This window comes from Mus musculus, chromosome 9 (assembly GCF_000001635.26).
Source record: "Mus musculus strain C57BL/6J chromosome 9, GRCm38.p6 C57BL/6J".
Lineage (NCBI taxonomy): Eukaryota > Metazoa > Chordata > Mammalia > Rodentia > Muridae > Mus > Mus musculus.
Window position 1 is genome coordinate 83,729,371 of NC_000075.6, and position 11,349 is coordinate 83,740,719.

Sequence of the window (11,349 nt, forward strand, 5' to 3'; positions counted from 1 at the left end):
CTAGGCACTATCTTCCATTATGCTGTGTGAAGTTCTTACTACTCTCCACATTTTTACCGATGTGGCAAACAACAGATTATAGGAATGGAGTAACCTGGCCAAGGTCATAGAACTATCCAAGATGCAAATTCACATCTGCCTTACTCATTGCTGTCCAGCGTCCAACAGTGGTACTCAGAGTACCTGAGTGTATATAATGGAGAATCACTTAATTAGTAGCTGTGCTGAAGAGAAAAGGTAAAACATGAGGGTAGTCTGTACATATGCTCTCTCCTCCCTCTGCTACGACTCTGAGCAGTGCGGCTTGGCTCCATCAGCTTCTCCCCTCTGCACCAGTTTAGAGAAGGCTGTGATTCTCCTTCCCGGCTTTCAAACTGCTTGCTTTCAGACCTCACACTCCCAAGAAGTGGGAGGAGGGGCTCTGTAACCTACATCTTTAGCTGGCATTGCAGAACTGAAAACCAAAAGGCTTAATATTATCTAACGTTCTAATTCTATTGCTCAGATACATTAAAAGATGCTTCTAACCAGGGTAGTTGTTATTTCTTCTGCCTGATTTAGGGAATAGAGAGCTCCTGATGAGTGAGAAGCCATTTCTCTACCCACGAATCAAAATTCCAACAGTGTTTCCTAAGACGGCTGTTGCAGGTCGTAAGGCTGCCTGACACTGACGTAAGCTCCCCAAACCCGGTAATTCTTTGGGTTTGATTATGATAATGTTGTATGGAGCAAGAACCTGAATTGTTTTTTTCCAGGGAACAGTTCATCTTATCATTTTGAAATTAAAATACATTGATTGTCTCTGGTAGATTTTTCTCCCAGTCATTTAGATCCTTTGTCTGTTCTTTGAACAACACACATTTGTTTGTTTGTTTGCTTGTTTTTGTTATTTGTTTTAAGGCCGGTTTGCTTCACACTAGACTGGGAGCTGTGGATAAGAACTTCTTGGCTTTGTTAGCCTTCGTGGGCATTTCCCACCTTCAAATCTTGTGAAAAAGGAGACAAGGTAAACTAAAAAGAGAACACCAATGTTTCTACCATGAGCAGGCTCCCTGTGCACATGGCTGTTTCTAGGACTTGTGGGTAAGAAAAACATCAGCTCTTTGAACCTCTCCTGTTATGGGAGCCCAAAGCTTTGAAGGAGACAAGGAAGCTATGTGACTCTGGCAGCTGGAAGTGAATGTTGTGCCCCAAGACTTTCAGTCAGATAGTCACCTGAATAGGCCTAAAATTAGGACCAGGAAAAGAATATAGCCCTTTGCGTGTCTTTTTTTGAAACTAATTTTTTTCCCTATTTATTTAACCCTCGGGACACTTCATTCTTGCTCTTGCTATTTACAACATCCATTCTCCCTTAGATAATTGGTATTTCCTTCATTAGTCTCACCCACAGCACATATATCACACCATCCTTATCTCCATTCCTTGTGAGAAACTCATCAAATACACCCCCAGACTTCCCTTTGAAGATGGCATCACACGGAATTATACCTTGTCCCCCTGGGAATTGAACAAGCTCCTTATAAGATGGCATGCATTCTTTTCAAATCTCCCCTTACAGAACTTCCATCTATATTTGCTGACACATCACCTGCTGGAATATCTGCAGGGGAATCTTTGCTGCTTTGGCAGGAGAGAAGCCGATGTCTGACTCACAGGCAATTTTCCTTCGGGAAACTTGGCATTGTGTAACAAGCCTGATGCATACCTGCCACGACTGATATGCGTAATAATAGAGCAGCAACAAGAAGGGAGATGACAAAAGTCTAGACGTAACAACTGCTTCTCTGGCCACACACACTGGCAGAGAAATTATGACCCTGGCTAATCAAGAGGCTCTCACAACCATTCCATGCATTCCGAGGAGGAGAGAGAGGCGTTTTCTTAACATGCCCATGATGGAGATGCCATTGTGTAACTGATGCCTTTGATCTCGGTGTTCTCCCTTTGCTCCTATCCTACCCTTCCCTTATACGGTGCTCTGTGGTTGTGCATTTTTATCGATGCCTAGCAAAGATTTGTGAGCATCTCCTACACACTAGGTCCTGTGTGCTAAGAGCCAGAAATGAAGCTGGGAAAATCATCAGGTATAAACAGACACGCCTGTCTTCTAGCATATTCTTCTTTTTATTTGATTGGATTAAAATATTTAAATATAGGAGTATAGCTGGAGCGGGGATGAGGTGGCTTAGTGCTGCTACTTGTCACCAATCCTGATGACTTCAGTTCAATTCCTCAGATTCTCACGATGGAAAGGGAGAACCAACCTCTGTAAGATGTCCGCTGACCTCTGGCAGATGCCCACACAGCACACACAAACACCGAACAAATAAACGTCATAAAAACTTCTAAGAAACAATAAAATCTAGGCACGTAAGGCTAAAGTGTGGGCCGGCAGAACCATCCCCAAGCATCCCCCAGCCTCTCTCTGTTAGGTGTGGAACCGTGGACTTGTAGGTACGACTGAGACTTTGTTTCGTAAATACAAAACAAAGATAGAGTTCACATCTGTACCCAAATCCAGGGTAGCTTTGAGGATTAAATAATATCCATGTGACTTCTCGTCCCAGAAGCTTGAATTAGCAAGGGCTTAAGAAGAAGAAACTCTTATTAATTAAAACACTACTCTCTCCCAATATGGGCACAGAGGCTCATGTGGTTCTCTGCCAAGAGTGAGAGAGCCCTTCTTGGATCATGAGCTGGGCTGAGCTTACAAATAGCTTTGGCGAGTGTTGAAAATGCTGTGTGGCTCAATTTACAGCAAGCTGTTAGGTGAGTAGTGAGTCAAGGAATGTCAAAGTTGAGGTTCCTCTTGGTCAATGGGATAAAGACAATAATCTGGTGCTGTGACCTCAATTTTCCTGTCTTTAGGATGAAAGGGGGCTGTAACATGACAGTCAAATAGCATTAAAAAGTGCTAAGATGCACAGTGCATTACAGACTCGCAGTGGACATGGGCTTGTTCAAGTCTGAAAATCCTAGCAGAAAAGACACCAATCTGAACTTTCTCCCATTGTGCAAACTCATTTCTCTCCCAAATTCTGTTTTAACAGTATCAGGTGGCCAATGGCCAAATGCTGTCTCCTTTAGTGTCTCACGACTGTCTGGCAGTAAAAGGCTCCACACTAGGGCACGAGGAAAGGCTTCCCTGTTCTTGGCCCTTGACCACAGTGTGGTTTTGGATGCATTAATTACCTTTTCTTGTTGTTGTATCCTGGCAAGAAGCAATTTAAGAGAAGAAGGCTTGGTTTGGCTTGTGGGTAAGGGATAGGACCTATCATGGCTTGGAAAGAGGACCGGGCCATGTTTCTGGTAGCAGGAGGCCGAGTTCACATCCACCAGATAAAGAAGGGAACAAAGGAGGGTATAATTTTCCTTTATTTTACTGGACCTCCAGGTCACAACATGGCATTGCTCACATCCACCGCTCATCTTCCTCTCTTAACCTTCCTTGGGATAGTCCTTACAGATACATCCAAAGGCATTTCAGCATTATCCCAAGTGTTTCTTGTTAATTAAAAACAAATAAATAAAGTTGATGAAGATTAACCACCACAATGGCCAAATCACCTGACTCCTGCTCAGAGAAAATGAAACACTTGTACATCCTATGTACACAGCTACGCAGAATAGATTCATCACAAAATGCAGGAAAGGGCAGAAATTGGCAATGAAAGTTAATATTGCTTCAAGATATACTTTGTGCCACCATACATTGAAGGAAGTGGCCCTTAAGAGTCAAGAATCGGGCTGGTGAGATGGCTCAGTGGGTTAGAGCACCCGACTGCTCTTCCGAAGGTCCAGAGTTCAAATCCCAGCAACCACATGGTGGCTCACAACCATCCGTAACAAGATCTGACTCCCTCTTCTGGAGTGTCTGAAGACAGCTACAGTGTACTTACATATAATAAATAAATAAATCTTTAAAAAAAAAAAAAAAAAAAAAAAAGAGTCAAGAATCTTGATTATCAAATGTCTGAAGAGGTTGAATCTGTTTAAGTCACAGCCGTTGAGAGACATGTAAAATCTGTACATGGACAGAGCAAGGAGGATGAAGAAATGAAGGAAGATAACTCCATGCTCAGGTACTGGGGCTACAACAGAAAAGGCAACACAGCATGGAGAAAGGGGGGTAGATTCTTGAAATTGGTCTTCTTTTTAACACACCGGTCTAAAGCACTAACCAAACACCCAGTTGGCAATCTTGTTCTCTTGATCTTAGGAAAGAGATCATAGCTTAAGAAATAAAGTGAGGAAATGTTATTGGATTATTGTGAAATTTTTGAGAAGAGTCATGTCTTATTGTAGGTAGTGGAGGAAAGCCTGAGTAAATGTGTATTATTGCTATGAGCATAGACACGACAAGGACCAAGGCCTCTGACCCATGGGAAACTGGCCAAGGCCTTTCTTTTATGTGGACCAGACATGAAGGTGGCAAAGCTTCCTTTCTCTGGTCCAAGTACAAGTGTCTGCTAGGCATCTGTGTGTTTGAAAACCAGCAACTGCATCTTCCTCCTCCAGAATGTTGCTCATCTACAGAAACCTTCTATGGAGTCCAGCTAGACCCTCCCACCGTGCTGTACAGAATAAGCACGCTGAGGTTACGGGTGTGTGTGTGGGGGGGGTACGGGGTGCTCCATCAGCCTGTCCTCATTCTACCCAACCCCATCTTTTCCATACATGTGCCTGTGTGTCTGTCCTTCCTTCATCTCACGTCACGGTTCCAGTTGGGTTTCCATAGTCAAGCTGCATAGGTCAGGGGAACTTAGTTTCTATTGTCTATGGACAACTTGGCATAACACAGGTGTTACAGGGTTTGGAACGTTAATAAATGAACTAATTAATAGCCTGCAAGCTGAACTAGTCAAAGTAGGATCCAAATCGTGTAGTCAGAGCAGAGGAAAATATGGTGACCGAATCATAATTGAAGCCGTGGAGCTACAAAAACCAGCCACAGAGGATGTACAGACAGCAAGGCAGGATAGAGGACAAACCAGACAGACAGCCACCACTGACACAGCGCTACCCAGGCTACAAAAAGCAGGAAGTCAGGAGATTAATGGAAGCAGGGAAGAAAGGGAAAGCAGAAGTCTGAGATAGGGAATGATTCTGGGAGGACAAGAGGGGTGAGATGAATCCTCCCAAACAGTTCTCCTGTCAGCTTGCCCTGGGAGGGGCAGCCTGACTGTGTCCTGAATCCTGATGTCCCCACTGGGAAGGGCTGCTGCACACATGGTCACACTCTGAGAGCTTAAACTTCAGATAAGCTCAGTCACAGGATGGCAGAGACCTGGCGGGTTCTTTTGAACACAGACTACTTCTCTTTGAATCTTTAACTGTATGGAAAAATTAAATATATGGATAAAGGTAAAGAGAGGAGAATGGGGCCTCCAATGTATCTATTGCCAAACTTGAACCATTACTAACCATCTCTTACTTGTGTTTTGCTTGTACTTCCTCCCACTCTCTCCCACTCACACACATTGGATGACTGAGCTGCTACTACCAGACACCATCTCCTTTCACACAGACAGAGCTCGGTCCATCTCTCTGGAAGATGAGGGATCCATTTAAAAATTCAGCCACAATATCACTGCAAAATGAGAGCAGCCATCTTTTATTAATATTGCAAACTAACAATTTTTAAAACTCCCTACCGTCTCATTCAAGTTCATCTATTCATCTTGTCATTTCTACAGTTAGTATATTTCTATGGGGATCCACAAAGGTCTACATGATGCAAGTGGTTGATCTATCTTTATGATAGACTCATGCAGAAGTCTATGATTAAAGTTGTCTTTGGAGTAAATCAGCAATATTTCCTTAAATATATATACTTAAATGACATATACATAACATATAACTTTTAAATACAATTGGCATCAGAAATGAAAATATTTTTCCTTAGTGAAAGCTTAAATCCCTTCTGAATTAGACTTTTCTTAGAAACATCCCTGTGTGTAATAGCCACACAAATAAGTAGTTCTTGGACATTTTAATGGCTTGATAGATAATTTCTTTTAAAGACAGTACATACTCCAATAAAGACATTATTATGGTGTACAGACAAGCTCTTTAGGAGGGACAGAGAAGAATCTTCTGGGTGGACAGGACTTTTTTTTTTTTTTTTACCGTCAGGACAAGCTACAGTCAGGCCTAGAAAAGACATAGAAGAGAACAGGAAAGCAACAAAGCTTTTGTTTTTTTTTTAAAAAATCACAGTGGAGGAGCTGGAAGCATGGCTTGGCATTCAGAGCATTTGCTGTTCATGCAGAAGGGTCTGTGTCCATTTCCCAACACCCACACCAGGAAGCTCATATCTGCCCGTTCCAGTTCCAGGGAATCTAATGCCTTGTTCTGACTTCGGACCTCTGTGAGCATCCATACACACATAGAACATGTACTAATAATACACACACACACAAAAATAAATAAACAAACAAACAAACAAATAAATACTGCACATCACAATGGGACAAAATAAAGAAAATCAAAAACAACAACAAAAACCTGAAACAAAAATTTTTAACTCATGCTCCTCTGCAAGGAAAGGGGAGACAAAAATAAATGGTAAAGCTGACCCAGAGTTAGTGGACACATTATTCGAGTTAACTCACTCCTCCCAGTAACTGTCCAGCATCAATATTATTAAAAAAGTATTCTAACCTGAAATGAATCTCTGCCTTTATTTATTTATTTATTTATTTATTTATTTATTTATTTATTTATTTATTGAGTAGACTTAAAGGGCACCTGGGATCAGGTAGCTGCCGAGGCACGTTTTCAGACCAAGCTCTCGGGACTATGTAGATCTGCGGGCTAAAGCAGAGCATTTGAGCATTCAGAGATACCGCGTGCTCTCTGAGGAAGTGAGGCAATGATGTCACTTCCACATCCAGGCACTGGAAAAGCTGTGAATTGAAAGGGAAGGACCCATCTGAAAGGAAGACTGGAAGAAGATGGGACACGCCCAGACAAGCCCTGTGTGTGCTTCGGAAGATGAGAATGATTCATGTTTATGTTTGTTGAGAATTGTCAAGGCTTTGCAGGTACCAACCCTGTACTTTATGGAAGTTTGTCTCATTTTAAGTTTGGTTTAGTTTCTGAGATGCTGAGAATTAAACTCATGGCCTTGCACATGCTAAACAGATTATCTGCACTGACCTATTTCCTACCCTTGGCAGATCCATTTCCAATGTGTTTTAGGCCATAGTTGGTCTTTACCACCTTGTATGTATTACTAGATTTCATAAGGACGGTGCGTTTCAAGTATGGAATTTTCTTGGACAGTATTTGTCTTCCATACTTTCTTTCTCCTATCTCCCATTAGTCTCCTTGCTCCCCCAAGTCTCCCTCCCAGTTTCATACCATATGTGTAATGTATGTGTTGTTCTGTATAGCTCGACTGAATCTAAGATTCACAAATGGGTGGAAACATATATTTGTCTTTTTTAACCTGCCTTGTTTGATTGGTCACGGTAATCATAAGTTGCATCCAGTTTCCAGCAAACAATGCAACTTCCTTGTTCTTTACGATTAAATAGTATCCATTCTCCCTTGACAGATACCTTGGCTGATTGTGTAAGTTGCTTAACATAAACAGTGCTGAAATAAACATGAATGTATAGGTTTCTCTGGGGCATGTTCACTTGCAGCTCAACTCACGTCTAGTGGATCCTATAGTAGTATTCCTGGTTTGTGGTTTTCTGAGCAGCTTCTGTACTGATTTCCACAAGGGTTAGACTAAGATAAATTTCCACAAGCTGTGAATAAGGTTTTTACCCTACATCCTCACCAGTATTTATTGTTATTTGTTTTCTCTATGCTTGCTATCCTGTCCGAGGCAAGATGGAATCTCAATGTAGCTTTAATTTGCATTTTCTTGATGGCTAAATATGCTAAACATTTTCACATATTTATTGGTCATTCAGGCTTCCACTTCTGAGAACTCTGTTCACTCTCTCACTCGCGTATTGATTGGGTTGTTTCAATTGGGGTTTTTGAGTTCTTTATACGTTATTCATAATATTACAATACTCCTTTTGTAGTCATATAACCAGTAAGGAGTTAGTCTATTGATTGCTTTTCATTCCAGTTCTTTTTTGCATTTGTGTGTGGGGGCATGCACGTGTGATACACTCTTGTGTGTAAAGGCCTGAGGTTGACATCAGGAGTCTTCCTGAATTGCTGTCCACTGAACCTACAGCTTGACATTTCAGCTACTGTGGCTAATAAGCTTGCTCTGGTATCAAGCGTTTGACTTTATTAATTATTATTATTATTATTACTGGTATTAAAGTAATGTTGATTTCATTGAAGGGGTTTTGAAGAGCTTTCTGGCTCTCGAGTATTTTGGAGAAATTCAATAAAAGTTGGTGCTAATTCTTCTTAAATGTTTCATAAAATCTGTCAGTCAAGATGATCAGTTCTAGGCTTTTATTTGGGGGAGATCAGGATGATGATGATGATGACAACGATGATGATGATATGGTGGTAGTGGTGATAATGATAGACTGTTTCATTATTCATTATTATTGTGTTCAGGCTTTCATTTCTTTCAAATTCAACTTTAGTAGGTTCTATATATTTAGAACTGTATTCATTTCTTTCAGGTTTTCTACTTCATTAACATATTGTTACTCATAATAGTTCCTTATATTTTATGATGTAAATTACAATGTATTCTTCACATATTTTTTTAACTTAGAACTTTTTTTTGCTTCATTAAGCTCAAAGTACTGACTCAGTTTATTTTACAATATATATATATATATATATATATATATATACATATATATATATATATATATATTTTATTGCTATGTTGTATCACTGCTTAAAAACATTTATCTTTCATTTTTGCTATTTTTTCCCTTCTACAACTTTGGAATGTGAGGCCTTTTTCTTTTTCTTTTTCTTTTTTTTTTTTTTAATGTTTTTTACTACCTATTTTCCTCAATTACATTTCCAATGCTATCCCAAAATTCCCCCATACCACCCGCCCCACTTTCCGACCCGCCCATTCCCATTTTTTGGCCCTGGCATTCCCCTGTACTGGGGCATATAAAGTTTGCGTGTCCAATGGGCCTCTCTTTCCAGTGATGGTCAACTAGGCCATCTTTTGATACATATGCAGCTAGAGTCCAGAGCTCCGGGGTACTGGTAAGTTCATAATGTTGTTGCACCTACAAGGTTGCAGATCTCTTTAGCTCCTTGGATACTTTCTCTAGCTCCTCCATTAGGGGCCCTGTGATCCATCCAATAGTTGACTGTGAGCATCCACTTCTGTGTTTGCTAGGCCCCGGCCTAGTCTCACAAGAGACAGCTATATCTGGGTCCTTTCAGCAAACGCTTGCTAGTGTATGCAATGGTGTCATCATTTGGAGGCTAATTATGGGATGGATCCCTGGATATGGCAGTCTCTAGGTGGTCCATCCTTTTGTCTCAGCTCCAAACTTTGTCTCTGTAACTCCTTCCATGGGTGATTGTTTCCATTTCTAAGAAGGGGCAAAGTGTCCACACTTTGGTCTTCGTTCTTCTTCAGTTTCATGTGTGTTGCAAATTATATATTATATCTCAGGTATACTAAGTTTCTGGGCTAATATCCACTTATCAGTGAGTACATATCATGTGAGTTCTTTTGTAATTGTGTTACCTCACTCAGGATGATGCCCTCCAGGTCCATCCATTTGCCTAGGAATTTCATAAATTCATTCTTTTTAATAGCTGAGTAGTACTCCATTGTGTAAATGTACACATTTTTCTTTGTATCCATTCCTCTGTTGATGAGCATCTGGGTTCTTTCTGGCTTCTGGCTATTACAAATAGGGCTGCTATGAACATAGTGGAGCGTGTGTCCTTCTTACCGGTTGGGACATCTTCTGGATATATGCCCAGGAGAGGTATTGCGGGATCCTTCGGTAGTAATATGTCCAATTTTCTGAGAAACCGCCAGACTGATTTCCAGAGTGGTTGTACAAGCTTGCAATCCCACCAACGATGGAGGAGTGTTCCTCTTTCTCTACATCCTAGCCAGCATCTGCTGTCACCTGAATTTTTGATCTTAGCCATTCTGACTGGTGTGAGATGGAATCTCAGGGTTGTTTTAATTTGCATTTCTCTGATGATTAAGGATGTTGAACATTTTTTTCATGTGCTTTTCAGCCATTCGGTATTCCTCAGGTGAGAATTCTTTGTTTAGCTCCGAGCCCCATTTTTAATGGGGTTATTTGATTTTCTGGAGTCCATCTTCTTGAGTTCTTTATATATATTGGATACTAGTCCTCTATCTGATTTAGAATAGGTAAAGATCCTTTCCCAATCTGTTGGTGGTCTTTTTGTCTTATTGACGGTGTCTTTTGCCTTACAGAAGCTTTGCAGTTTCATGAGGTCCCATTTGTCAATCCTCGATCGTACAGCACAAGCCATTGCTGTTCTATTCAGGAATTTTTCCCCTGTGCCCATATCTTCGAGGCTTTTCCCCACTTTCTCCTCTGTAAGTTTCAGTGTCTCTGGTTTTATGTGAATTTCCTTGATCCATTTAGATTTGACCTTAGTACAAGGAGATAGGAATGGATCAATTCACATTCTTCTACATGATAACAACCAGTTGTGCCAGCACCATTTGTTGAAAATGCTGTCTTTCTTCCACTGGATGGTTTTAGCTCCCTTGTCGAAGATCAAGTGACCATAGGTGTGTGGGTTCATTTCTGGGTCTTCAATTCTATTCCATTGGTCTACTTGTCTGTCACTATACCAGTACCATGCAGTTTTCATCACAATTGCTCTGTAGTAAAGCTTTAGGTCAGGCATGGTGATTCCACCAGAGGTACTTTTATCCTTGAGAAGAGCTTTTGCTATCCTGGGTTTTTTGTTATTCCAGATGAATTTGCAGATTGCTCTTTCTAATTCGTTGAAAAATTGAGTTGGAATTTTGATGGGGATTGCATTGAATATGTAGATTGCTTTTGGCAAGATAGCCATTTTTACAATGTTGATCCTGCCAATCCATGAGCATGGGAGATCTTTCCATCTTCTGACATCTTCTTTAATTTCTTTCTTCAGAGACTTGAAGTTTTTATCATACAGATCTTTCACTTCCTTAGTTAGAGTCACTCCAAGATATTTTATATTATTTGTGACTATTGAGAAGGGTGTTGTTTCCCTAATTTCTTTCTCAGCCTGTTTATTCTTTGTGTAGAGAAAGGCCATTGACTTGAGTTAATTTTATATCCAGCTACTTCACCGAAGCTGTTTATCAGGTTTAGGAGTTCTCTGGTGGAATTTTTAGAGTCACTTATATATACTATCATATCATCTGCAAAAAGTGGTATTTTGACTTCATCTTTT